At 37.1% G+C, this 26,456-nt stretch overlaps 1 protein-coding gene across 2 annotated transcripts in view; it reads left to right on the forward strand.

Annotated features, from left to right (window-relative positions):
• MED13L (mediator complex subunit 13L) overlaps window positions 1-26,456 on the forward strand; it is a 284,126-nt gene that overhangs the window by 376 nt on the left and 257,294 nt on the right. The window lies entirely within an intron of this gene.

Below are 26,456 nucleotides of genomic sequence, written 5' to 3' on the forward strand. Positions count from 1 at the left end.
TCAAAGCTGCCGATTCTGGGTCGCACTTCGAACGCCCACCCTCTGTTGCAATCACAGCCCCCTTCCCCTCCCCTTTCCCCCCTCTGTTCCCCCTAAATGTGAAAGGCTTTGCCTTGTGCTGCCCGCGTCTGCGATAAGCAGCCTTCTCCCCTCGTCGGATCGGCTGTCCGACCGCCCGCCTTTTGAATTAAAAAAAAAAAAAAAAAAAATTCCATAATGACACCTGCAATTTCGCCCGAAAACAGTTGATTGAATGCGATTGTGTCAGTAAAGGACTCTCGCACCCGAAGCTCCCGCGATTGTAAACATCGACAGCCGCCCGCCTCTCGGGGCTCACGACGCTGGAGAGCCATAAAGCCATTGCACCGAGCCGACGGAAGGTGGAGAAAGCTTTTTCTTCTTTCTCTCCTCCTGTGTCTTTTAAAAACTGTTTTCTCTATCCTAACAACGAATCCACACACACAAAAAGCAACAAGCTGGGCGGTTTGATAACATCGCTTTTATCTGCCTTCGCCTCTCTCACGCTCTCTCTCTGATAATTGACAACTTTTCCTTCGGATTTGAATCGCCTGCCTTAATCTTGAAGCAGTTAGGGTGTCAATTGTTCTCCTGGAAGCCTGGCACCCGACGACGGCGTCTAGATTCACCGAAATTAAAAATGTATAGGGCTCCAGCAACTCTTCCCTGGCGGTGGCAGTGACATTTGGTGGTAAATGCCATCTTTGCTTTTTATTGGGTCGTATTACCTAGCTCTGAAAACATTCACGTTGTTAAACCTGGCGTTTAGGCTAATAATTGCAGTGCGTGGTCTTTAAATATGTGCTTTGTGCATGAGTTACTGTATGTATAGCTATGTGCCCGGGAGACTACGAATTTGTTTAAATATTGAGTAAAGATTTGTAAACAGATGTAAGGCAATTATGTTTCAAGCGTAGAATATAATTGGAAAATTGACTGAACGGTTTGTTTAATTTAGCCTTAAAAAAACAACTTATTTTAAGTTGTGTATCCTTTTTGGGGGGATTGCCTTTGGACAGTATGCATTTTGGAAATTGTTTTTTTGTAACCTCTGTTGTAGATACAAACATTATTTCCTCTTAACCCTTGTTTACACTGGATAAATAATTTAGTGTTCAAATTGTAATTAGCTACATTTAATTATGGGTACCATAGATGCTTTTTTTCTTTGAGACCAGTGGAGAAATACAAATTCTTGCCAACTTTTCAAATGTGTTATTTTATTAAATGTTTCATTATGCAGATAAATAAAATCAAAACACGCAATTTTTATCTGCAAAGACTGAGTGACACAGTATACCTGCTTTCACTATAGTGAGATCAGGTCATTTTTTCACCCTCAACATTTTTATTAAGACATTTAATCTTAAAATTCAATTATAAGTTTTGATTGTTCCTCTCAGTGCTGTGATGATTTTCCCTTGATCTTTTGATATATAGGAATAAAACTCATTTTGCCTCCTCTTTTCCCCGCCTCAGTCTATCATTTAGTATCAGTCAGGTTCAGGGACTTTCATAGATTAGCAAATGTATTGATTAAGTGGTATTTAAAATGGTTTTTGTTTGGCTCTGGTGACCACATTGACACTTTAACGGGTAATTAAAATAACCAAGTAGACCAATATTAGTGAAGAGAGATCTTCCAAATTACCATATATCATGCTGACTGGTAATGGCTTGTGTATATGTGGCTGATTTATATACGGTAGGTTTTGTAGACGAATTAAAGTGTATTACATGTGTAGCCAGTCTTTAGGATGTATCATTTCTTTTATCTTTTTTTTTAAGCTTAAGTGAGGGTGATAATGTTATAGAGATAAGATGCTTGAGATTCTTTTGGAGAAACAAACACTTTTGTGAGAAAAGGATCCTTTGCTTTATGGCCATCTAAAGATTTGTGCTTTGGGTATTCCTCTCCTGAACTTCTTTAGGAATTGACTTTTAAATATACTTTAAAAGGCAAAAACCAAAAAAACAATTACCCTTTTGGTAACTACTTGGAAGTACAGAGCTGCAGAACTGCATGGGATGAATTTTTTAAAAGACTATATATAAAATATCTATATTCTTATGTATATGGAGTGAATAAGGTGCTGATTAAAAAAAATGATGAGTCCATTGCAAAGCTGTTGATAATACATTTTTCTCATTCTAAAGTGAGAATTTTTCTTGAAAATCACATACAGCAGCAACTTAGAATATTAAAAATATGTTGCCAAAGGTACATTGTATAGAATAGTTAATTCTAAAGGAGATAAAATCATCACTAGTTTAAATTAAAACATGTATTGTAAGAACTCTATGTACTTATTAATAGCATATATTTTAATTTTTGACTTGCAGCTTTTTTGAGCAAAGTATCGTTTATAGAGCATTTAACTAGATACTCATATTAATGTGGATTGAAATATAAACTAGAGATTATAAAGTTCCATTCCATGCTAATCACCCACCCACTTTCTATTACCTTGAGGGGTTCATTATGGTTTAGCAAAAGTTGATTTTGTAATCAGGTGCCTTAAGATTTCTGTTTGTCCTTTACTGATTTTGTTTTCTGATTTTCTACTACATCAGTTTCTGTGGTGTCAAATTTCCTAAATTCTCTGTCAACCTCTGCCCCTCTTTCCTAATGTGAAAATGCCTTTGTGTATATGTGATATGGGTCATTGTATGTGTTTCTTATTCTTACTGTTGTGAGATTTGTAGCTACTGCATTAAATGCATGCATGGCTGTGCCTTTGTGACTCAAAACTGTTTTCTCATGCTGTCCATCACATTTCTGGGACACTCTTGTTACATAGTCACTGAGTTATAATTCAGTTAAGTGTGTTAAATCTGCCTTTTTGGAAAGTGTAACAGTGTACCCTATTGGTATGTCAACTCACCCTTGTGGGAAGACACATTATAATTTCCAGATGTAAGTATATCTTTAGTTTTGTTTCTTTAGTTATGTTTCTCTATTGAGATGATATGGAGAAAAGCAATTTTGTGTCCTTTCACTAGATTTAAGTATATACTCTTTGACATGAGGCGGTCTAATTCTTAGGTATGTATATTCCACATTCATGTTTTATTTGCTTAGAATCTCCCTGATTATGGGGTAATTGGGTGATGATATCAAATTCTTCCTCCCCGAATTGAAACACACATAAACACATTAATACTTAATTCTTTTGAAGGACCATTAATTCTATATTTTAAGTTGTTGGTGACCTGCTTCCTTTTTTTCTTAAGAGATTTATTTTTTGCAGAAAGGGAACATAGTTGTAAATGTAGAAACTGAGATCTATTCTTTTGAGCTAGAACTAAATGAGGAGGACTATCAATTGAAAGTGAGGAAAAGGAAATGATTTCTCTAATCTTCTCAAGTTCCAAAATACATATACAGTTTATTTTTTTCATTCCAATTTCCAGTTTTGTATTTACATTTAAAGTACCCTCCCCCCCCATGATGGTTCATTTTCTTTAATGCAAATGTTTATAAATTGCTAATGTGTGTTTTCTGTTTAGTCTTTTGTTGTTAGTAGCACGTGGTGTTACAGTATTTATATATTTTTAATAGCAATAATTGCCACATGGTAATAGTTGCCATATTAACCTCCAATTGCTAGTAAATATTTTTAAGTACATAATAGACAGCAATTTAAGGCATAGTGTAGCAGTTTACTGGACCATTTTAAAGAGCCATTTGTACGTGTGATGAGTTCATAATTTTAAAGAGAAAATAATGTACCCAAGACTTCTATGCTACAAAATATGTTGCTGTGTTATTGCTTGAAGTGCTCATTGAGTGGAAGTTAGGTTGGGTCTGTTCTTTGTGAGAATAAAGGTAGGGGGTGCCTTTAGGACAAGAAATGTTTGTTGAGTTTATGCCAGGTGCTTAGATAGCTTAGCACTTTCTTTGGAATGTTTTGGTCATATTTTTCATGATTGTATTAGGTATTTATTGGGGGGGGGGAAGTCTCTTAAGGCATTCCTTTGAGTAACATTAAGGTATAGATATATTATATTCATTATGTATGGAAAAATTGATTCATCTTTTTTGTTCACTGACTAATTTAGCTTAGTTAATTGTGAGTTAATTGTATTCATCAAACATTTTCAGAGATCTCCTCTGCTCTTGAGATTAATAAAAAAGATACTCTGTCACCAGTTTGTACTATATGGTATAAATTATGATAACTATTTGCAAAAGATAAGTACATTCTATAGTTCTATTTGTCAAGTTATTTAAAATTAAGACAAGACTCAATGTAAATAGTAGTAAGATTGTTTAGTTGGATTTTTGTTTCTGAGGTTAATTCAACTAGTTCTCCAAGTTTGATTCAAAGATAGACTAGATATTTTTCCTCAAATGATGTGACTTATTTTTGATAGAAGAAAATAACAATGTTCCCCTCTTTTAAACTAGTAGTAGAAGAGATGTACTGACTTGTTTGTTTTCTGAAAGTGGGTGGTACATATATTTCACAGACGTTAGCCGCTGAGGGAGATTAGACAAAGTTTATGAGAAATAGTAATATAGTTCAATATTAGGTATTATTATTACTGAACTATGCATTGCAACCATGTGTTAGAAATAGAGAAAAATTATTTCTGCAACATTGCTATTACTGTCATTTGTTTAATATGTGTGCCAATCTGCTTTACAAACTATGTGTGTTGTGTAGTGTTAGCTACCAGAATTTCAAGTTTGTCATTTTATAAACATTTCTATTTTGAAAAACTACATTTAATGCATTGCAAAGCGAGGTAATCGGGTCGTCTCAAATTGTGCTGTGGGGAATAATTTAAAAAAGAATTTACGCATATGCATGTTTGTTTCATAGGACTTGCTTAGAGTTTTGGAATTAATGAATCAATATTTGTAATGTGTTCTTGGAATTTAGAATCCCCCCCTTCTTGAATCATTTAACTTCTTTCTGATTCTGTTCAGATAATTTCCTTTTATAGTATATGCTTTCATTGTTTATTTGAAAGATTTGAAGGTGTTAGCTTTGTTGGGGGAATTCACTTCATTACATAGGGGAGATGATTTTCCATTAATCTTGGTAAATATTAACATAAATGAGGAGTTGTAAATTCAGACTCATTTACGTGAATGAAATATGTATGCTTGCCCAATTTTTGTTTAGTGTAAAGTCACGTACATCAGCATAGTTTTCTGTATTTACCTTAGTTAATATAAAAATAGTTTTAACTTCTGGAAAAATGTTGATTGGTGTTTGTTTATTTTAGAGACAGTTCTACATTGTTTTGTTACTTGATTTTTTAAATCATCTGTAGTATGGAATAGATTCTATCATAAATTGGCTACAGTAGTCTTCTTTAGGAATTCCTGTTTTATTCTCATTTATATTAGCACGTTTTAGTTATTTTTGCTGGAGTACAGTTGTTTTCCTTTTGTAAGCTAATAAAATATCTTTTAGGGAACATGTAGATTTCATTCTGCAAAAAGGAGAAAGATTACTTTTTTTTCTTTTCTTTCTAGATGAGATTTAGGAAAATCAATTGTGTTTAAGGGAAAATGTTTTGCCATTGGCATTTCCATACTCTGTTTTATTATGTGTATTTATGAATGTTTATTTTCTCATTCTAGGTGAATTGTGGTAGAACTTTATTAAAACTGTATTTCTGCTGCTGTGAAACAGCACAGAGCCCTGGTTGACAGCTCTCTACATTTTGTACTTTTTCTAGTACAGCGAAATTCCATTACTGTTAAAGGAACCTCCTAAGTTGATTGTATTAAAATTTCATTTGTGTCTTTATTTTGCATGGTTTAAATTGGTAATGTTAACTTAAAAAATAGAAAGGGGAAGATAAAGGAAATGAGGTAAATATTTTTTTCTCAATCTTTTCTAGACCTCTTTACTGTAATAAGTCTTAATTTATATTAAATTATTGCATTAATTGGATACATTTAAGACATTTGATATTAAAATGAAATGTGAGGTAATGATTTGTTTCAAATAAAATATAATTAGATGTGAACAGAAATCTTATAATATCAAGTGGAAATTTGAAAGACTGATCATCTAAAAGGGTATTAAATTTTATGAAAACTGTGATTTTTTTTTTTTAACCACAAAGAACATTGATACATTTCTGAGGAAGTATTTTTTGCGTAACACACATGAAGCTTCTTCACATAGTTCCACATTATTTCATTAAATGATAAAGATGATTAAATCCATCTGGGCTTAATTTGAGAGCTAATAAGTAAGGTATCCAAAAGAGTGTAATTAGTGTGTAAAAACATTTTATGTTGGCACTTCTCATGATTGAATTTTCATGTCCTAAAGAGAAATAAGGAAACCATACATGTATTTAATATATCTAAGTCAGGAATCACCTCCTAGGTTTTTTTTTTTTTTTTTTTTTAACGTGTATGTGCCTGGCACAATCTTGTGCATCTTTTAAGTAGGTCAAATGTCACCTCCTCTGTGAAGCTTTCACTGACTCCCACAGGTAGAACTAGTCACTCTTGCTCCTTATGTGTATCTCTTTCCATATGCCTCTGATAAGCAGATGAGCTTCTGTAGGGCAGTGACCCTGTCTAAATCATCTTTGCATGATCTTCATAGTTAGGTGCTCTTTAACTACGTGTTAAAGGAATTAATTGCTGGACAACTATTCATTTTTTCATCTTAGTCCTTAAGGGAGTTCTGTTACCCACTTAGGTCCTGATCATAATTATTTTTCTTTGAACTTATTTAGATGTTTAGTTCTGTGTTTGGAATATATATTATCTAGGATTTATGTACTATGGCTTGGTAGTATTTTAGATGAGTTTTAGAAAATCTTTATTAAAAGAACCCAACTAATACGAGATGTGTGCTAACATACCTCAAAGGACTAGGAATTCAGTTCATATTTAGATTTTCTATAGTATTAGACAACCTATAGATTTTGGAGCCTGTTGGAGATTTTGTTTGGGGCTTGATCCAGAAATTCTTCATTTCCATTCTTTAAGCTGTGTAGGAGGGCTTTTCCTAAACCTTCAGTTACAAGATTACTTTCCATGAGCCCAGTAATATGGGCAGTAAACTGGTAATAAGGAAAGTTGAATGGTATTCAGTGTTTTTTTTTTTTTACTAGAGACTATTCACGTCAGGTCGGTTGCATAATGTTTTTTTTTTCTTTTGCCCCAGTTTCTCCTTCTGTAAACTTGATGGAAATATGGAAGGCAGGAAGTGTGAAAAATCACTTTGAGTACCTTTTAAGGAAAGCACTTTGGATAACTAGATAATGTTCTTTAATAGGAAGACACTTCTAGCAAATTACAACTAAAGCTGTAGAGTAGCCTTAGGCAGTTAACCAGGAAGTGGGAATGGCAAAATTACTTGTGTTAAGTATGGCAGTTAGGTTGTATTTGTTCTTTTTTGGGGTGAGCAGAAGATTAAATTGTTCTTCCTGTGTCTGTCCTCATAAATAAGCCATGATTGAGAAGAAAAACTTGAAATTCATCTTTAGATGTTACAAGTTTTCATTTGTATATGATTCATAGTTGCGTGGTATCTTTAATATGCTAGGTGATTTTGCTTTACCAACTCTGAGCTATGACTGGCTGAGACTGGAAATTGAACTGTGACTCTTATTTGGTAGTTTAAGCTATTAATTCCTTGGCAGCTCTGGACTGCTCTTTGAACTTTAAATAGCAGTTCTATTAACATTTTGAGATTTGTCTCAGGGAATGTCAGAAATAGTACTTAATAAATATCTTTTTGTTCTTAAAGACTAAATCACTTTTTAGTCTGACATACATGTCACAACCCTTACTATGTTTTGAACAAAGACTGTATTCTCATTTACTGGCTAATTTCTATTTTTTATTTAGTAATGTCGCAACATCTAAAAATGTTGTTTAGACGCTGTTGAAGGAAGAAAAGCCGCCCCCACTGCCATCCCCACAAATCTGTGGTTTTTGTATTAGTCCTGTTGAATATGAATAGTGTCTACGTTTTTATCTAGAGATGTAGAATTTTACATGGAGGGGGGTTCCAGCATTATAAAATATTAGAAAAAGTTAATTTGTAAGTTTGTTTTCACACAAAAACCTATTCTATTGCTACACATGATGGTTAGCCTATTTACATTGTATTGTACTTAAATACTTGTGTTAGAGAACTCAGATACTATTTATGGCAGCATTTTTTTTTAATAGGCTCAAGCTTACATTTATTGTTCCTGTTCAGAATGTCAGGAGTACCTTTCCTCTGACTGTGCAGTGCTGGCAGTCAGAGCAGGCACTTCTAAAACCTTTCTTGGCTCCAGGCTTTGGGAGTGAGGACTGCCCAGGCTCTCAGTTCTCTTCTAGGCCTAGGAGAGGATTGCTGTCTGAAGGAGAGGCTTGAAGAGTGTTGAAAGGCGAGGATGGCCCCCTGTGGGAAGTGCAGCAGTTTTGGAGTGAGGGTTGAGGCAGGTTTTCCCTTACTTCCTTGCAGGAATCTACCACAGCTTCCTCTTTGCTGATAACTTTTTTTAAATCAGTGAAAATAGTGGCAGGTCCTGTGATGTCATTAGGATAAGATTTTATATTTCTTTGCCTGTAAGCTCTTTCCTTACCTTCTTTACTCAACACTAAAGACAAGCTTTCTGCCTCCTATTTTTGTGTGGTAAAGGAGGACTTCTGAGCCCAGTGAAATAAAAAAGGAAATGATGGTGAAGCTTGAGATTGGTTGGGGTTACCAATAAACGAGTATTCAGAAATGTTAATTTTTTTGTATGTTATGTTTGAGAAACTTAGGACATACTCATTTTTGAACTATATATGTGTGTGTATATATATATATATATATTCTATACACACACATATATAGAATATATATATATATATATATATATATATATATATATATATGGCTTAGGCTTACAAAAGGGCTAAGGATCTTATGTGGAAAGAAGACCTACATGTACTATTTAACTTCTAAGATGCTATGTTGTAAGTACCAAGGGAGAGACAACAATATGGACAAGACAGTATAGTCTTTAGTACCTCATAGCCAGAAAAACTCAGAAGGGGAGTTTTAAACTGGGCCTTGAAGGAAAGAATGGGTGTGACTTGCTAGAGAGGAGTGGAAAGGACATTATTTGGAAGTCAGTTGAGAACTCTGAGTCTACCCTTGAGAATATCTACTGAAATGGTATGTAGGAGCTAATTTATGGTCTTGGTTTCCTTTTTAAAAATATAGTACAGTCCGGCCAGTGTGGCTCAGTGGTTGAGCATTGACCTATGCACTAAGAGGTTGCTAGTGTGATTCCTGGTCAGGGCACATGCCCAGGTTGTGGGCCCATACCCAGTGAGGGGCATGCAGGAGGTGGACAATCGATGTTCTCTCTCATTGATGTTTCTATCTCTTTCTCCTTCTCCTCTCTTCTCTCTCTAATAGCAATAAAGAAAACAAAAACAAATAACCCCTCCCCCAAATAATACAAAAATTTACTGAAATCTAGTTTTTGTTAGGTGGAAAATTTGAAGCGGGGGCAGGCCAATTTAGATCAAGAAATGATGATGTTAAAATCATCAGTTTTCTAAAATAATTCAGTTCTGAACTTTAAAAAAAACTAGTGCTATATTACCCAAAATGCTAATGACTAAAGTGACAAATATTCCAGAAACTGGACAGACGTGAATCTTAAATGAGCAGATGGGATATGAAACTCAAAGCGGGAGATAATCCAAGATGATATAGAAACTGGTATGAGAAATGAATTGAGGAAAAAGAAGTGTGTTAAATGCTATTACATTTAATAATATGTTTTAAAAAGCCTTTCTAGGCCCTGGCTGGTTTGGCTCAGCAGTTAGAGCTTCGGCCCGAGGACCAGAGTCTCGGCTTCGATTCTGGTCAGAGGCATGGTACTGGTTGCGGTTAGGTTCTCAGCCCTGGTCGAGGTCATGCAGGAGGCAGCCAATTGATATTGCTCTCTCTCACTCACCCTCCCTCCCTCCCTCTCTCTCCTCCTCCCTTCCTCCCTCCCTCCCTCCCTCTCTCCCTTCCTCCCTCTCCTCCTCCTTCTCTCTCTCCCTCCCACTCTATCTGAAGATAAATAGAAAAAAAATGTCCTCGTGTGAGAATTAAAAAAAAAAGCCTTTCTAGGATAGCTGTCTTATATAGACAAATTAGAATTGTTGAACTTTGTAACCCATCATTTTTTCAATTTTGTGCATTTAAAACAAATTAAATTTTGATCTAGGATTACTTCTCATGAAGCCTAGACATTTAAGTCATGAATGTATATGCTATTTGTGCTTTAAGTAGGCAATCTAAGTTTGCTTTCTCTAACATAAAAATAAAGAGAATAATCATGATTTTCAAAGGCAATTGTGGTGGACATTGAACGAGAGAGATAATGAGTGAACAGTGAGGAAGTTTGCTATTTGGACAGTTTGGTACTTAGTGGAGATCATTGCATTTGACTGTTGAGGGTAGAATCTATATTTTAGTGGGTTGTGGAATGAATGAATTTTGAAGAAGGTTGATTGTGAAGTATGCAGGGACATGGAGTGGGATGGTAAGAGATTGAAAGGTAGATTGAAGGAAATTTTTTAGCTGATGACAGCCTCATTTGTGTTTGTAGACATAAGTAACAGTAGTGGAGAGAGAAAGAAAGATGGAAGATAGAGGGAAAGTTGATAATTGATTAAACAAATCTGGCTGGAGATGGTATCAAGAACTCAGGTGATGGGGTTAGCAGTGAAAAAGAGTAAGATAACTAGATAAAAGATGTAAGGATATAAGAAATAAGAGTGAAGGATGTGGGGACGAATTTCATTTGTAGCTTGTGTGTTTTTTAAATGCAAAGAATAAAGATATTGAATTTGAGCCTGAGTAAACATTAAACATTTCTTTTAGCTAAAAGTTTCACATTTTACTTGATGTGCTGTTCACCCAACCATCTTTATTTTCCTTTAATGGAAAATAAAGGTCAAATGTTATACACTTTATAGTTATAAAACTGATTTTGAGCTAGTCATACCAAAATTGATATACATCTGCCCAAATGAGAATTATTTTTCAATGTAAGCCCCCTTGAAATGGACCAAATGCCAGGGCCATTGTTCATAATATCTTTTGGTCCTTTTCTTTTGGAATTACTTTTAGTCAACCACCCCAGAAAAATCTTATTTTATTTATAATAATTATTATTATTTTTTGGTAAGTGCCCCTAGTGGGAACTGAACCCGGGACTCTCTGGTCCGCAGGCCGATGCTCCAACAGCTGAGCCAAAGTTGCCAGGGCAAAAAATCTTATTTTAAAGGATCCTTCTTTGGTCAGTGTTATGTCCTCTGTCTTTGTAAATTTACCATCTTAGTTCTATTTTTTGGCTCTAAATTGTTGTCTAAGGCAGTAGTTTAGTACCTCCCAATGGGGGTCTAACTGATGATGAGCAAAAACCCCAGGAAGGCCCTGGCCAGTTTGGCTTAGCAGTTAGAGTGTCGGCGTATGGACCAGTGAGTCTCGGGTTGGATTCTGGTCAAGGGCACGTACCTCGGTTTTGGTTTGTCCCTGGCCCTGGTCAGGGTCATGCAGGAGGCAACCAGTCAATGTGTCTTTCTCACATTGATGTTATTCTCTCTCTCCCTCTCTCCCTCCCTCCCACTCTATCTGAGGAAGAATGGAAAAATATCCTTTGGTGAGGATTAAAACAAACAAACAAACAAACAAAATCCCTGGGAAGAGCTCTACTTTTGGATATATTGGCATACATGCAGTGTAGATGTGTGTCAAGAATTCCTCCCTGCTTGTACAGCTGCCTTCCAGGTCCTGGGTATAGTGCTTCATTATACTTTGTTTTCATACAGTGGAGGTGGATTTGGTGGTCCATTGATTAGTAAGACTAGATATTGGGACAAATTAAATGGGGTGGAATTTTTCTGGAGATAGAGGCAAAGTATCACAAGGGAGAAGTAAAATTGTAAGTTGTGTCCTATATCTGTCTAGCAAACATTAGCTATCCTGATGTCCATTTTTGGTGAGACTGAAGTAATCATTAAGAAAAGCCTTGGTGTAAATAAAGAAAATAATCCTGTTGAGAACATTTTAAGGTTTTACAGAAAGTTTGGTCTATGAGACCAAAGTTCTTACCGTTGCCCACTTAGAGTTGCTTTTTACTCATTTGAGACAGCCTAGTAAGCCATCTAGTATCTATCCCATTCATTTTCTTTCAGCAGTTTCTACACAGTTGAAGATTAGGACTATAGCACTCATATATTTAGGGTTTTACTTTATCATGGTCTGCCTTTTTTTTTTTAATCCTCACCTGAGGATATTTTCCTATTTATCTTTAGATAGAGTGGGAAGGAGGGAGAGAGGGAGAGGGAGAGGGAGAGGGAGAGGGAGAGGGGGGGAGAGAGAGAGAGAGAGATCGACTGGTTGCCTCCCGCATGACCCTGACCAGGGCTAGGGATGAACCGCAACCAAGTTATGTGCCCTTGACTGGAATCGAACACGCGACTCTGGTCTGAAGGCCAACGCTGTAACTACTGAGCCAAACCGGTCAGGGCTATCATGGTCAGTGTTAGGGGAGGTGCAGAGGATGTTTTACCTACAGCAAGAATGCCTATATATTAGTTGTTCAGTTATGAATTGCAATGCCAAGTGTTATTTTCTATTTTTGAATTCAGAAATATAATGGAATTTTTCTCAGCTTCGTTTCTGTATTCTACAGATTACATAGATGATTTTATAATTTTTTCTTAAGTACTTCTCACATTTAAAAAAGGGAGTTGAAGTCCTATAAAAAGTGTGGTGATATTCATTTCTAGATCTATAGATGTTTTAGGAAAATTTACTTACATGATGATTGTTCTAAACAAATAACAGGCATTTAAAAAAATGTTTTTATTGATTTGTTTAGATAGAGAGGAAGGGAGAGAGAGATAGAAACCTTGCTGTATGCCCTGGCCGGTTTGGCTCAGCAGTTAGAGTGTCGGCCTGCGGTCCAGAGACCCGGGTTCGGTTCCCGCTAAGAGCGCGTACCTCGGTTGCAGTTTGTCCCCGGCCCTGGTTGGTGGCGGCCACTCGATGTGTTTTTTTCAGGTCAATGTTTCTCTCTCTCTTTCCCTCTCTTCCTCTCTCTCCCTCCCACTCTATCTGAACAAAGGATGGAAAAGTGTCCTCCTGTGAGGATAAAAAAAAAAAAGAAAGAAACCTGCCCTGGCCGGTTTGGCTCAGTGGTTAGAGCGTCGGCCTGCGGTCCGGAGAGACCCGGGTTGGTTCCCGCTAAGGGCACGTACCTCGGTTGCAGTTTGTCCCCGGTTGCAGTTTGTCCCCGGCCCTGGTTGGGTCGTGCGGGTTGCAGCCACTCGATGTGTCCCTTTCACGTCAATGTTTCTCTCTCTCTCTCTCCCTCTCCCACTCTATCTGAACAAAATATCGAAAAATGTCCTCGAGTGAGGATTAAAAAAAAGAAACCTTGATGTGAAGGAGAAACATTGATTGGCTGCCTCCTGTACGCGCGCCCCCCCCTCCCCCATCAAGCCCCAAACCCGGGCATGTGCCCTGACTGGGAATCAAACCGGTGACCTCTCAGTCCATAGGATGACGCTCAATCCACTGAACCACACCAGCTGGGTGAGGCACTTTTTAATTTTATAGATTTATATAACACTTGAGCAGTTTAACATTGAGAGTTTATACCAGAACATAAATCTACATGTTCGCTATTGAGGACTATAAATATTTATCTTCTGAAATACAAGTTCTTAACTGAAGTTTAAGTTATTAAAAACATTTTTCAGAGTATATTGGTTTACATACAAAGTGTAATCATCTGCATGTATTGACTCAAGTGTTGTGATCCCAAGTAGACTAAATTCATTAGTTGTCTATAAATTATTTGAGAGAGATATTTACGAAAATGATATTTTGTTGCTGTTTCGTGATATCCTGGTGAAACTCAGCTTTGTAACTCAGACAGATGGTGCTATTTTTGAGTCTGTCGGTAAGATCCTAAAACATTTAATTTAACAGTGGAATGATTTTCATGAGGATTCATACTTTGATATATGTAAGCTAGTAAACTGGCTTCTTTAGTAAAATTTACAAATTTGATTTGAAAAAGTATTTACTTGTTCTTAGGAAACTTTTCTAATGATTCTGTTAAGATGAGTAGCTTGTTTTGGTAGATGGAAAATAAATGGGAATTACCTACGTACACATTTATCTTCTAAAGTAACTTTGATTTTATTGCCAGTTTTTCTCATATGATAGGTGTGATACACTGTTAAGAACCCAGAGAACTGACTAACAGTTTCCAAAAAACTGAGAAAATTGGTGATACATGTTAACTAACACTCATTTTATTTTATTTTTTTTAATCCTCACTCGAGGATATTTTTTTCCATTTATCTTCAGATAGAGTGGGAAGGAGGGAGGGAGGGATGGGAAGAGGGGGAGAGAGAGAGAGAAACGTTGATGTGAGAGAGACATCAATTGGTTGCCTCCCACATGACCTCTACCAGGGCCAGAGATGAACCGCAACTGAGGTATGTGCCCTTGATTGTAGTTGAACCTGAGACTCTTTGGTCTGAGGTCCGATGTTCCAACCACTGAGCCAAACTGGCCAGGGCAACTAACACTTATTTTAGAAAATAACTACTGATTTAGATTCCTTGTGTCCACCTTACATTTTTGTTGTTGTTGTTAATCCTTACCCAAGGATATTTTTTTCCATTGATTTTTAGAGGAGGGAAGAGGGGGAGGGGATGGAGGAGGAGGAGGAGGTTGAAAAGGAGGAGGAGAGAGAAAGAAAGACATAATTGATGTGAGAGAGACACATCGATTGGTTGCCTCCTGCGTGTGCCCTGACCAAGGCTGGGGATCCAACCTGCAACCCAGTTATGTGCCCTTGACTGAGAATCAAACCCCAGACCCTCCAGTGCATGAGCCGATGCTTTAACCACTGAGCAACACCGGCCAGGGCCCACCTTACATTTTAACATTGAGTTAAAAGTACAAATATTTTCGCTCTGGCCAGTTTGGCTCAGCGGTTAGAGTGTTGGCCTGTGGACCAGAGAGTCCCGGGTTCGGTTCCCACTAAGGGCACATACCTCGGTTGCAGTTTGACCCCGGCCCCAGTTCGGGTCGTGTGGGTGGCAGCTACCCAGTGTGTCTCTCTCACATCGATGTTTCTCTCTCTCTCTTCCCCCTTCTCTCCCTCCCTCTGTATCTGAAGATAAGTGCAAAAGTGTCCTTGAGTGAGGTGAAAGAAAGAAAGAAAGAAAGAAAGAAAGAAAGAAAGAAAGAAAGAAAGAAAGAAATATTTTCAATAGCCAAATCCAGTTTTAATACATTACAGTATGTGGATAGAACTTTTTAGCTATTTTGTAAAACTTTACTTTGATGATAATATTGTATGGTTGGGATGAATAAATTTGTCACTTACATAAATAATACATTAATAAGTCATACAACAACACTCCTAGACATCCTGGGAAATTATTCTCTTAAAAAATTACTTGCCTTTTATTTAGTGCCTAGTCTTCAATAGATGGGAGACAAGACTGAAAGGTGATGTTTGATGCTAGAGTAGATGACATGAAAGAGCTAGAAGGGTTTGTACAGGGAAATGCCTGAAGGGTTTTAAGGAGGATAATGACATGATCAGATGTATGATTCAGAGAGAAAACTCATATGGGCTCTGTGGAGTGTGGATTGTAATAGGAGAGAAACCAAAGAGAGACTGAAGGCTCTTGGAGTAGTTTAGATATGAGAAATAATACAGGGCCAGTAGGAATGGAGAACAAGAAATGGATTCAAGTAATATTTTGGAGGTAGAACTAACAGGACTTGGTGACTAGTTATATATTATAGGAGAGGAATCAAATGCCAAACAGATGTTCTTGGTTTTATGGCATTTGCATTCTTGTGTATGCAAAACAAAACAAGGAGAACAGCTGACAACACGCATGAGCTATAGTTGTTTGCAGAAGACTTACACTTTGATCACAGGTGTGTGTGTGTATGAAAGTATTCATTGAGCCTGGTTTCTTGCTGTTACATTAAGCCCTACAGAACTCAGTTTTAAAATTAAACATCTACAGGAGCTGGGGGCAGAAAAGCAGGAAATAGTGAAAAGAAAGTAAAATCAAACATTAGTGTTTGTAGCTTGCCTGTTTTCAGAAAATACTTGAGGCAGTGAGAGTGAGTATTCTCTCAAGTTAGAGGAGAAAGATTTGTAAGAGAACAGAGTAGTAGTGAAAAAAAGGTGGGAAAGAAAGACAGCAATACTGGTGGGGTGGGTGATGGGAATCAGAATATTTTGTCAGCGGAATAATAGCTCATGAAATATTGATTATTAGAAATAGGCATAGAAAACCGTAAAATAGAGAAAGAAAATGGGGGAGGTACCCTAACAGCAGTTTGCTCTCCCCATCAGCCTTTGTTACATAGAACCTCTGTTTTTAATAGTAGTAAGTTCAGAAAGCAGATTACATTTTTTCGCTAAAAATCTGCTTTGGAGTATTTTCATTTTGTTTTAAAGGTTTGATTTATATTAATTTCATATCGATGATATTTTTGGTGGGAGGATGAAATAGACTTTTACCCTTGTTTTTCTTCTTGCCTTTGTGGAAATTGCCCATTTTTAGGAATCGGTGTAGTGTATAAAATAGAAAAAAAATTTGTAAAGACTACAAAACAGTGTGTGTCTTTGGTGCCTGTTCCTCATTCTGATTTTAGATTCCTTTACATTTTCATTTCCATTCTGCTATTCTTTGTTCCCTTGAAACGTAACTTTCCAATTGTAAAATATTTTTATAGGTATTGAGAGTGTAATTGTTTTTAATTTTTTTTTTTCTTTATTGATTTTAGAGAGAGAGGAAGGGAGAAGGAAAGAGAGATAGAAACATCAATGAGAGAGAACATCAATTGGCCGCCTCCAGCATACCCCCACCTGGGGATCTGGCCCACAACCTGGGCATGTGCCCTGACCAGGAATCGAAATGGCGACCTCTTGGTGCAGGGGTCACGCTCAACCACTGAGCCACACTGGCCGGGCAAGAATGTAATTGTTATGCCATGTCATATTTTTCTTCAGATAGTAGGAAAAGTTTTCCCTTCCTCCCTCCCTGCTCATCCCTCTCTACCCCTCTTCTTTTCCAGACATTCCTAGGCTCCCTCTGGGATGGAGCCTTCGCTGCCCCTATTGCACTTTTTCTTGGCAGTGCCAGTTCTCAGTTCAGCGCTAAAATGTACATACGCACTTCAGAACCTTTTGATGTAATCTCCTTGGTGTGTTGGGGATCCTCTCCAGTTGTTTTGAGTGCACTTACTGGCACAGCATGTGCTATCTATTGTCAATTGGCTGTAATTCATTCAGCCTTCCCATGTGGGTAGATTTTTTCCTTGGCTATCCTGAAGGTAGAGAGTTAGCTTTCTTGTAGTTGTCATTTTTCTTTAATTTCTCTCCAAGTTAGGGGGTACTAATGAATTAGAAGATATTTCTAAGAAGTAAAACTTCCAATAAATTAAAACTATAAAAAAATTACCCATAATACAGCTACTCCATTGGAGCAGATTTATCCCAACTCTTCTTGTTAAAGTGCTTGTTTATCGTACATAGATGTAATCACAGTGTAAGCATAGTTCTTTATTCAGCTGTACACACTAACATTTTCCATGTGGTTACAATGTTCAGAATTATAATAATTTTAAGAAAAAAAGTCTAATTTTTAATGAATTTAATAAAACATAATTATTTTCAAATTCAAATTGTATTGAAGGATGAAGGTTCCCTCCCCCAGGGGGAGGTAACTACCAGTAGTTTAATCTCTATCATTCTGGGTTTTTAAAAAATTGCCTTTGTGTACATATTTATTTGCCTATACACATATGCAGTTTCAAATTGTTTTTATTAGATATGGAGTAGATAAAAATAGCATGTATAAATCATACATAAGGTAGAAAGAATCACAATACAATGAACAACCATGAATGTAATGCCCAGAGTAAGAAAAAGAATATGTTGTCTTTTATGAAGTCCTGTGGTGTCCTTCCCTTCCTACTCTCTTCTCCCTTCAGAGGTAACTATTATCCAGAATTGTATGTTTTTCATTCCATATTAAAAATAGTTTTAAATCATGAATGTTTAGTGTATGTATATAGTTTCATATGTTTTTGAACTTTTTATAAATGGGATATATATATATATATATATATATATATATATATATTTGCAGCTTGCTTTTTTGGTTAAATTAATATTTCAACAATATGCAGTTGTAATTCATTCTTACACCAGTTTATTTATGCATTTATTGATGATGAACATATTTGTAGTTTAAAAAATTTTAGATAGAGGCTCATTATCCAACTTTTCTGGCAATATGCTTTTTTTAACATTGTCTTAAAATATTTTCAAGTCAGTCTACTTAGTAGATGTACCTTATTCTTTTTTTTATCCTCACCCGAGGACATTTTTCCATTTTTTGTTCAGATAGAGTGGGAGAGAGAGAGAGGAAGAAAGAGAGAGAGAAACATTGACGTGAAAGGGACACATCGAGTGGTCGCTACCCGCACGACCCAAACAGGACCTGGGACAAACTGCAACCGAGGTACATGCCCCTAGCGGGAACTGAACCTGGGTCTCTCTGGACCGCAGGCCAGCGCTCTATCCGCTGGGCCAAACCAGCCAGGGCCATGTACCTCATTATTATTATTTTTTTAACAGTTGAATGCTGCTTAATAGCATGGGATGGACTGTTGTTTATTTAACTATTGACTGTAAGAAACATTAAGATTCAGTAAACCCTCAATATTTTAATTTGTAGTTTCTTTATTTGTAATGAGGTTATGATCATCTTTTCATACATATGGGTATACATATACTGTGAGTTTTCTTATTTTTCAAAAGTATTTAATCTCTAGCAGGTATTTTGTTTTCTTTTTCTGTTTAAAATTTCCAGCCATTCTCTACTAGGGATCTTTATTACAAATCAGACTTCTACATTTTCCGAATGCACAGTCTCACCTCAGTTCTTTTGCTTTTTCTAAGAGTGCTTACTGAATGCCTGGAATTACTTCACTGCTTGCCAGCTATGTGTATTTTTTCATCAAGGTCCTGTTTCCATTTTTTAGTTTTCATGAGAAAACTGAAGAAATTTAAGTAACTTGCCCAAGTGCACAGAGCCAGCAAGTGATAGAACTGAGTCACTGACTTCAGAGCCTGAACACTTAACCCCCCAGTACATTGTGTTGTATGCTCTTCTTTCTTCTCCCGTCTAATTTAGGGCTATTCCAAACATTGGCCTCAATTTTCCTGAGCCTTTTAAAAATTAACAGTGTAGACCATATAATTTAGCGCAAGCATGAAGGTAGAAATCACTGGAGCATATAGATTTGCCTGAGATTAATGGAGTGATAATACAGTTTACATTTTTTTTAAAGTTTCATCAGAGATTAATGGAGCAATAATGCAGCTTAAAATTTCTTCCCACAGGTAGGCAGATAGTTTTTTCCCCCCTCTTTTCCAAATTGAGGAATCATTTGGAAATGAAAAATCAGGGTAGTTGATTGTTTTGATCAGTGACTGGGGCAAAGTAAAATCCTGAGTAACTGCATAGTTTTTTTTGTTAATTCATCACCTCACTAAAAGTGTTTTCATTTTTATAAATAAAATGCCTGTTGTTGAAATGCTTTTATAAAATGATTTATTATAGTAACGATCATGTGCTTATTAAAAAACAGACAAATGGCTTAAACAAGATAGAAATTTATATTTTATATACAAGCAGCTTAGAGGGAGGCATTTCAGGACTTGGTTTGGTTACTTCCCAGTCATCAAGGGACTCTTGCCCTTTCTTGTTACTCGGTAGTCTTTAGTTTATCACAAATAGCATATTGTCCAAGATGGCTGTTCAAACCCTAATCATTGTGGTAGCTTTCTAGATAGGAAGGAGAAGGAAATGTAGGAAGGCCACACCTCTCCTTTTGAGGGAAACTTCCAGGAAATTACTTATAACACATCTGGCCATGCTTAACCTCAGAGAGGCTGGGAAATGTAGTTAAGTGGCATGTTGTTATCCCCAGCCATATACAGTCAGTATATGTTACTGTGGAGCCATTCATGTTTGGGTGAGCAACTAAATATCTGCTGTAAAGAGAAAATATAAATTTCTGTTTATAGTCTGTTATTGCAGTTGGGCAAGAAATCATCCTAATATCACTAATGATATTAAATAGTTAATTAAATAGTTTAGTTTCCAGAAGTTTCACAAAAATTTTCTTTCAGTTAAGAGTAATAAGAGTACATCATGAACCAGTGTTCTGATGTAGTTAGGTATGAAAATAATTTTAAAAAATAAAATGTATACTTTATAAGAGATTCACAGTTACCTTCAAGATATGCAACATGGTACTTTGATTATATTAAAATTAGATTTTTTTTCCTTTGAGAGATATTTTTACATGGATTCTTTCATTAATACTTACATTTTTTTATTCACTTTATTGAAGTATAATTTACATACCATAAAATGTACCCATTTAAAGTAAGTTTCCTGAGTCTTAACCAATTGATGGGATTTTGAACTAATTCAATTAAGCTTCAATTTCCAAGATAGACTCAGTGTGGAGGGTGTACTATCATTTTATGTATTGTTAGATTAGATGTGCTAATACTTTGTTACTGATTTTATATCTATTTCATGAAAGATTGGCATGTAGATTACTTTTTTAATAATGTCTTTGTCTGGTCTTAGTAATGTTGGTCTCAAAATGATTTGGGAAGTAGTCCCTCCTCTGTTTTCTGGAAAAGTTTTAGTAGAAATGGTGGTATTTATTTTTTAGATGTTTGCTAGAATTTTCCAGGGAAACCAACTTGCCTTGGAGAATTCTTTGTGGGAACTTTTAAGATTATGAATTCCATTTCATTGCTAGATACAGAGCTGTTCAGATTTCCTATTTTATTGAGAGTGTGCTTATAATTCAACGAATTTGTTCATTTAATCTAAGGAGTTATAATTATTGGCATAAAGTTGTTTATATTCCATTATCTTTTCAGTATCTTTAGGATGTGAAATAATTCCTCATCATTCATTCCTGATATTGGTAATTTTTTTTTTTTTTTTTTTATCCTCACTCGAGGACATTTTTCCATTTTTTTTGTTCAGGTAGAATGGGAGGGAGAGAGAGGAACAGAGAGAGAGAGAGAAACATCGATGTGAAAGGGACACATCGAGTGGTTGCCACCCGCACGACTGACCAGAGCCGGGGACAAACTGCAACCGAGGTATGTGCCCTTAGCGGGAACCGAACCCGGCTCTCTCAGGACCGCAGGCCGACGCTTTAACCGCTGAGCCAAACCGGCCAGGGCCTGATATTGGTAATTTATCTTTTCTTTCTGTCTTGATGAACCTAGTGAGAAGTTTGCCAATTTTATTGATCTTTTAAAATGACGAGCTTTTCATTTTGTTGGTTTTTTTTCTATTGTTAGTTTTTTATTTTTTATTTATTGCTTCCCTGGTCTTAATTATTTCTTTTGTTCAATTTATGACTTAATTTACACCCCCCCCACCCTGGCCTCCTGAAGGAAGAATCTTAGCGCCAATATTTATTTTTCTTACTTTCTAATATAAATATTTAAAGCTACAGATTTCTCTTTGAGCACTGCTTTACTTGTGTCCCACACATTTTGGTATGTATTATTTTTATAATCAGTCAGTTCAAAATATATTTTAGTTTCCCTTTATGATGTTTCTGGGTTTTTGTTTTTGTTTTTGGTCCTATGTATTATTTAGAAGTAGTTAATTTCCAGATTTTCTGTGTGTGTGGGGTGTTCTCAATATTTTTTTAATTTCAAATTTAATTCTCTTCAGACGTTTTAAATTTTAAAAATATATTAATATTGTTTTATGGCTCAGCATATAGTCTCTCTTGGTGAATGTTCCTCGTGCGTTTGAAAAAAAAGTGTATTTTATTGTTGAGTGTAATGTTTTATAAATGTCAGTTTGGTTATGTTGGTTGATAGTGTTGTTCATGTTTTCTGTATCCTTATTGATTTTCTGTCTACTTGTTCTATCAGTTGCTGAGAGGAGTCCTGTTGAAATCTCCAATTATAATTCTGGGTTTGTCAGTTTCTCCTTTTAGATATATCAGTTTTTGCTTCATGTATTTTGAAGCATTGTTATTAGGTGCCTACACTTTGTGATTTATGTCATCTTGAAGAATTGACATTTTTATCATTAGAACACTTTTTTCTTTATTCCTAGTCATAGTCCTCTTGGAGTCAACTTTGATAATAATCTAGCCACGTCAGCTTTCTTGTAGTTTATGTTACATGATGTATTTTTTTTTTTTTTTTTTTTTATCATCCTCACCCGAGGACATTTTTCCATTCTTTGTTCAGGTAGAGTGGAAGGGAGAGAGAGGAACAGAGAGAGAAACATCGATGTGAAAGGGACACATCGAGTGGTCGCCACCCGCACAACCAACCAGGGCCGGGAACAAACTGCAACCGAGGTACGTGCCCTTAGCTGGAACCAAACCCGGGTCTCTCCGGACCGCAGGTCGACGCTCTAACCGCTGAGCCAAACCGGCCAGGGCGCATGATGTATTTTTTAAGAATTATTTTACCGGCCAGGGCGCATGATGTATTTTTTAAGAATTATTTTACCTTTAACCTAACTTGTCTTTATATTTGAATTTCATTTCTTGTGGGCAATATAAAATTGGGTCTTTTAAATTTTTATCCTTTCTGAGAATCAACGTTTTTTAAATATGATAGTTAACACTATTTATGTTTGTTATATTTAATATAATTATATTGATGTGATTGGGTTTAAGTCTGCTATCTTGGCTTCTTCCCATGTATTTTTTTTTTTATCCTCACCAGAGGACATTTTTTCATTTTTTCTTCAGATAGAGTGACAGGGAGAGAGACAGAGAGAGAGAGAGAGAGAGAAACATCGACATGAAAGGCACACATTGAGTGGCCGCCACCCTCATGACCCAACCAGGGCCGGGGACAAACTGCAACTGAGATACATGCCCTTAGAGGGAACCGAACCCAAATCTCTCTGGACCGCAGACCGACGCTCTAACCGCTGAGCCAAAACTGCCAGGGCTATCCCATGTATTTTTTATTCCATTTTTTTTTTTCCCCCTATTTTCCTGCTTGCTTTCGGATTATTGGAGTATTTTCTCACGATTCCACTTTATGTTCAAAATGGGCTTATTAGTGATATCTCTTAGTGTTACTTTTTAAGGACTGCTCAAGGGATTATAATACGCATCTTTAAGTTATCACAGTTGACCTCCAAATAATATTACATTTCTTCATTTATAATGTAAAAACCTTAGAACAGTATACTTCCATTTCCTCCTTCTGGCCTTTGCGCTATTATTGTTATACATTTTTCTTCTATCTCTAGTATACGCTTTATAATACTTTATTATTTTTTCTGTAATCAGTTAATTATTATTATTACTTTTTTATTTTTTTCAAATCTTTATTGTTGGATGTAAAATGTATTACATATGTTCCACATTTTCCCCCCCATTGACCCCCTCCTCCCCACTCCCGCCCCCCTCCCACTTTTTCCCACACTATTGTCTGTGTCCATTGGTTATGCATATAAGTTCTTTGGTTTATTTCTTCCCACCCCCCCCAACCCCTTTCCCTTTGAGGTTTGTCAGTCTAGCAATGAATTTGTGCTTCTTAATCCCTTCACCTTTTTCACCCATTCCCCCAACCCCCCTCCCAACTGGCAACCAACAAAATGTTCTCTGTATCTATGAGAATGTTTCTGTTCTTCCTGTTCATTTTGTTTGTAGATTCCATTGTTGATAGATATGTATTCATTGCCATTTTGTTTGTTCATACATTTTATCTTTTTCTTCAAAAAGACCCTTCATCATTTCATATAATAACGGTTTGGTAGTGATGAACTCCTTTAACTTTTTCTTGTCTGGGAAAGTTTTTATATGTCCATCAATTCTAAATGACAGCTTTGCAGGATAGAGTAATTTAGGTTGTAGGTTCTTGGTTTTCATCACTCTGAATATTTCTTGCCACTCCCTTCTGGCCTGCAAAGTTTCTTTTGAGAAATCAGCTGACAGCCTAATGGGAACTCCCTTGTAGGTAACTAGCTGCCTTTCTCTTGCTGCTTTTAAGATTCTCTCTTTGTCTTGAACCTCTTGCATTTTGATGATGATGTGTCTTGGTGTGGGCCTCTTGGGGTTCATCTCGTTTGGGACTCTCTGTGCTTCCTGGACTTGCATGTCTGTTTCCTTCACCAAGTTAGGAAAGTTTTCTGCCATTATTGTTTCAAACAGGTTTTCGATTTCTTGTTCTCGCTCTTCTCCTTCTGGCACCCCCAAGATGCGAATGTTGGCACGCTTGAAGTTGTCCCAGAGGCTCCTTACACTATCCTCATTTTTTTGGATTATTTTTTCTTTTTGCTGTTCTGATTGGGGATTTTTTGCTTCCTTATATTCCATATCGATGGTTTGCTCCTTGGATTTACCTACTCTATTATTGAAGCTGTGTAAATTATTCTTTATTTCAGTTAATGCCTCCTTCAATTCTAACTGTGTATCCATGATTTCTAACTGGTCCTTTTTTATGCTCTTGAGGCCCTCCCTAAGTTCACTGAGGTTCTCACTAAGTTCATTGAGCATCCTTATAAGCAGTATTTTGAACTCAGTATCTGTTAGGTTGCTTATCTCCCTTTCGCTTAGTTCTTTTCTTGGGGTTTTGTTCTGTTCTTTCATTTGGGACCTGTTTCTTTGTATCCTTATTTTGGCTGCCTCCCTGTGTTTGTTTCAGTGTATTACTTAATGAGAGGTATGGGGCTCGCTGAGACCCGATGCTGTCTGTTCGTTTGAAAGAATTTAGGAAAAACCTGAAGCAGGATCCAAGACAGGCCAATCCTATGGTTAAGCAAGTGGCAACAGCTAGGGTGGGCTTGAAAGTTGTGTGGGGTGGGGCGGGGCCTCAGGGAGTCAGCAGGGCAGGGCTACCAGTGTGAGCCAGGTTGCTAGAGTCCCAGATATGGCGGCTGTCTGCCGCCCGCGGGAAGGGCTCACCAAAGGAACAAAGGCCTCTTACAGCACGTTTGTCCCCGAGAAAGCCCCCTCTCCAGCCCTCGCTCCAGTGCCAAACAGTCAGTTCCTCCCTGTATGTCTCTGGCGCCCCTCGAGCTGCCTCCCCTCCAAGCTTAGAGGGAGAGAGTCCGATAAGTCCGTGTGTGGGCCCTTTAGCGAGCTGCCTGGGGCTCCAGCCGCTTCAGCCTCCCTGAGCCTCAGTTCCCGCTGGTTTTTCCAGCCAGAAGTTATGGGGACTTCTCTTCCTGGCACTGGAACCCTGAGCGGGGCACCTGGTGTGGGACGGGGACCCCTCAGTCCTCAGGAAGGACCTTCCCAGCCGTGGGAGCTTCCTGATTTTTATCCGCCACACTTGGGTGTGGGACCAGCCCGTCGCCCCTCGCACCGCCACCCCTCCTACCAGTCTGGATGTGGCTGCTGATTTAATTCTGTAGTTGTAGGACTTCCATTCATCTTGATTTCAGGCGGTTTTGAATGATGGTTGTTCTGTAGTTTAGTTGTAACTTTGATGTGGTTGTGGGAGGACGCGATACCGCGTTTACCTACCCGCCGTCTTGACCGGAAGTCCAGTTAATTATTTTTTATTTTTATTCTCACCCGAGGATATTTTTGCATTTATCTTCAGATAGAGCGTGAGGGAGAGAGGGAGGAAGAGAGAGAGAGAAACATCGATGTGAGAGAGCCACATCGAGTGGTTGCCACTCACATGACCCCAACCAGGGCAAGGACAAACTGCAACAAAGGTACATGCCCTTAGTGCGAACCGAACTGAACCAGGGAACTCTCTGGTCCACAGGCTGATGCTCTAAACGCTGAGCCAAACCTGCCAGGGCCATTTAATTAGCCTTTAAAGAGGTGTAAAAGGTGAGAAAACATGTTTTATACTTATTTTTATATTAACTATTTCTGGTGCTTGTTATTCTTCTTTGTAGATCCAGGTTTCCATCTGATATTTTCCTTGTACTTGAACTATTTTTAAAGCATTTAGTCTAGTTTTATTATAGTGCAGTTCCACTGACTTTTGTTCATCTTTTAAAAATCTGTATTTTATCTTCATTGTGAAGGACATTTGTGCTTGATCTAGAGTTCTAGACATGGAGATATTTTTCTTTTCAGCATGTGCTATTGTTTTCTGGCTTGCATATTTTGTGATGAGAAGTCCATTGTAAATATTGTCTTTGTTTCCCTTTACACAATGCCCCCCCCCCCCCCCGACAACTTTTAAAGTTTTTCTTTGTCCCTGGTTTTCAGAAATTTAACTTGATGTAGTTTGGTGTGGTTCGTTGTTTGTGCTGCTTTGGTTCCACTGAACTCCTTGGTTCTGAGTTATTGTTCTCGTGAAATTTGGAGACACTTTGGCTATTATTCAAAAACGTACTTTTGTCCCCCCCC

The sequence above is a fragment of the Molossus molossus genome, unplaced genomic scaffold, assembly GCF_014108415.1.
Source record: "Molossus molossus isolate mMolMol1 unplaced genomic scaffold, mMolMol1.p scaffold_m16_p_22, whole genome shotgun sequence".
Taxonomy (NCBI): domain Eukaryota; kingdom Metazoa; phylum Chordata; class Mammalia; order Chiroptera; family Molossidae; genus Molossus; species Molossus molossus.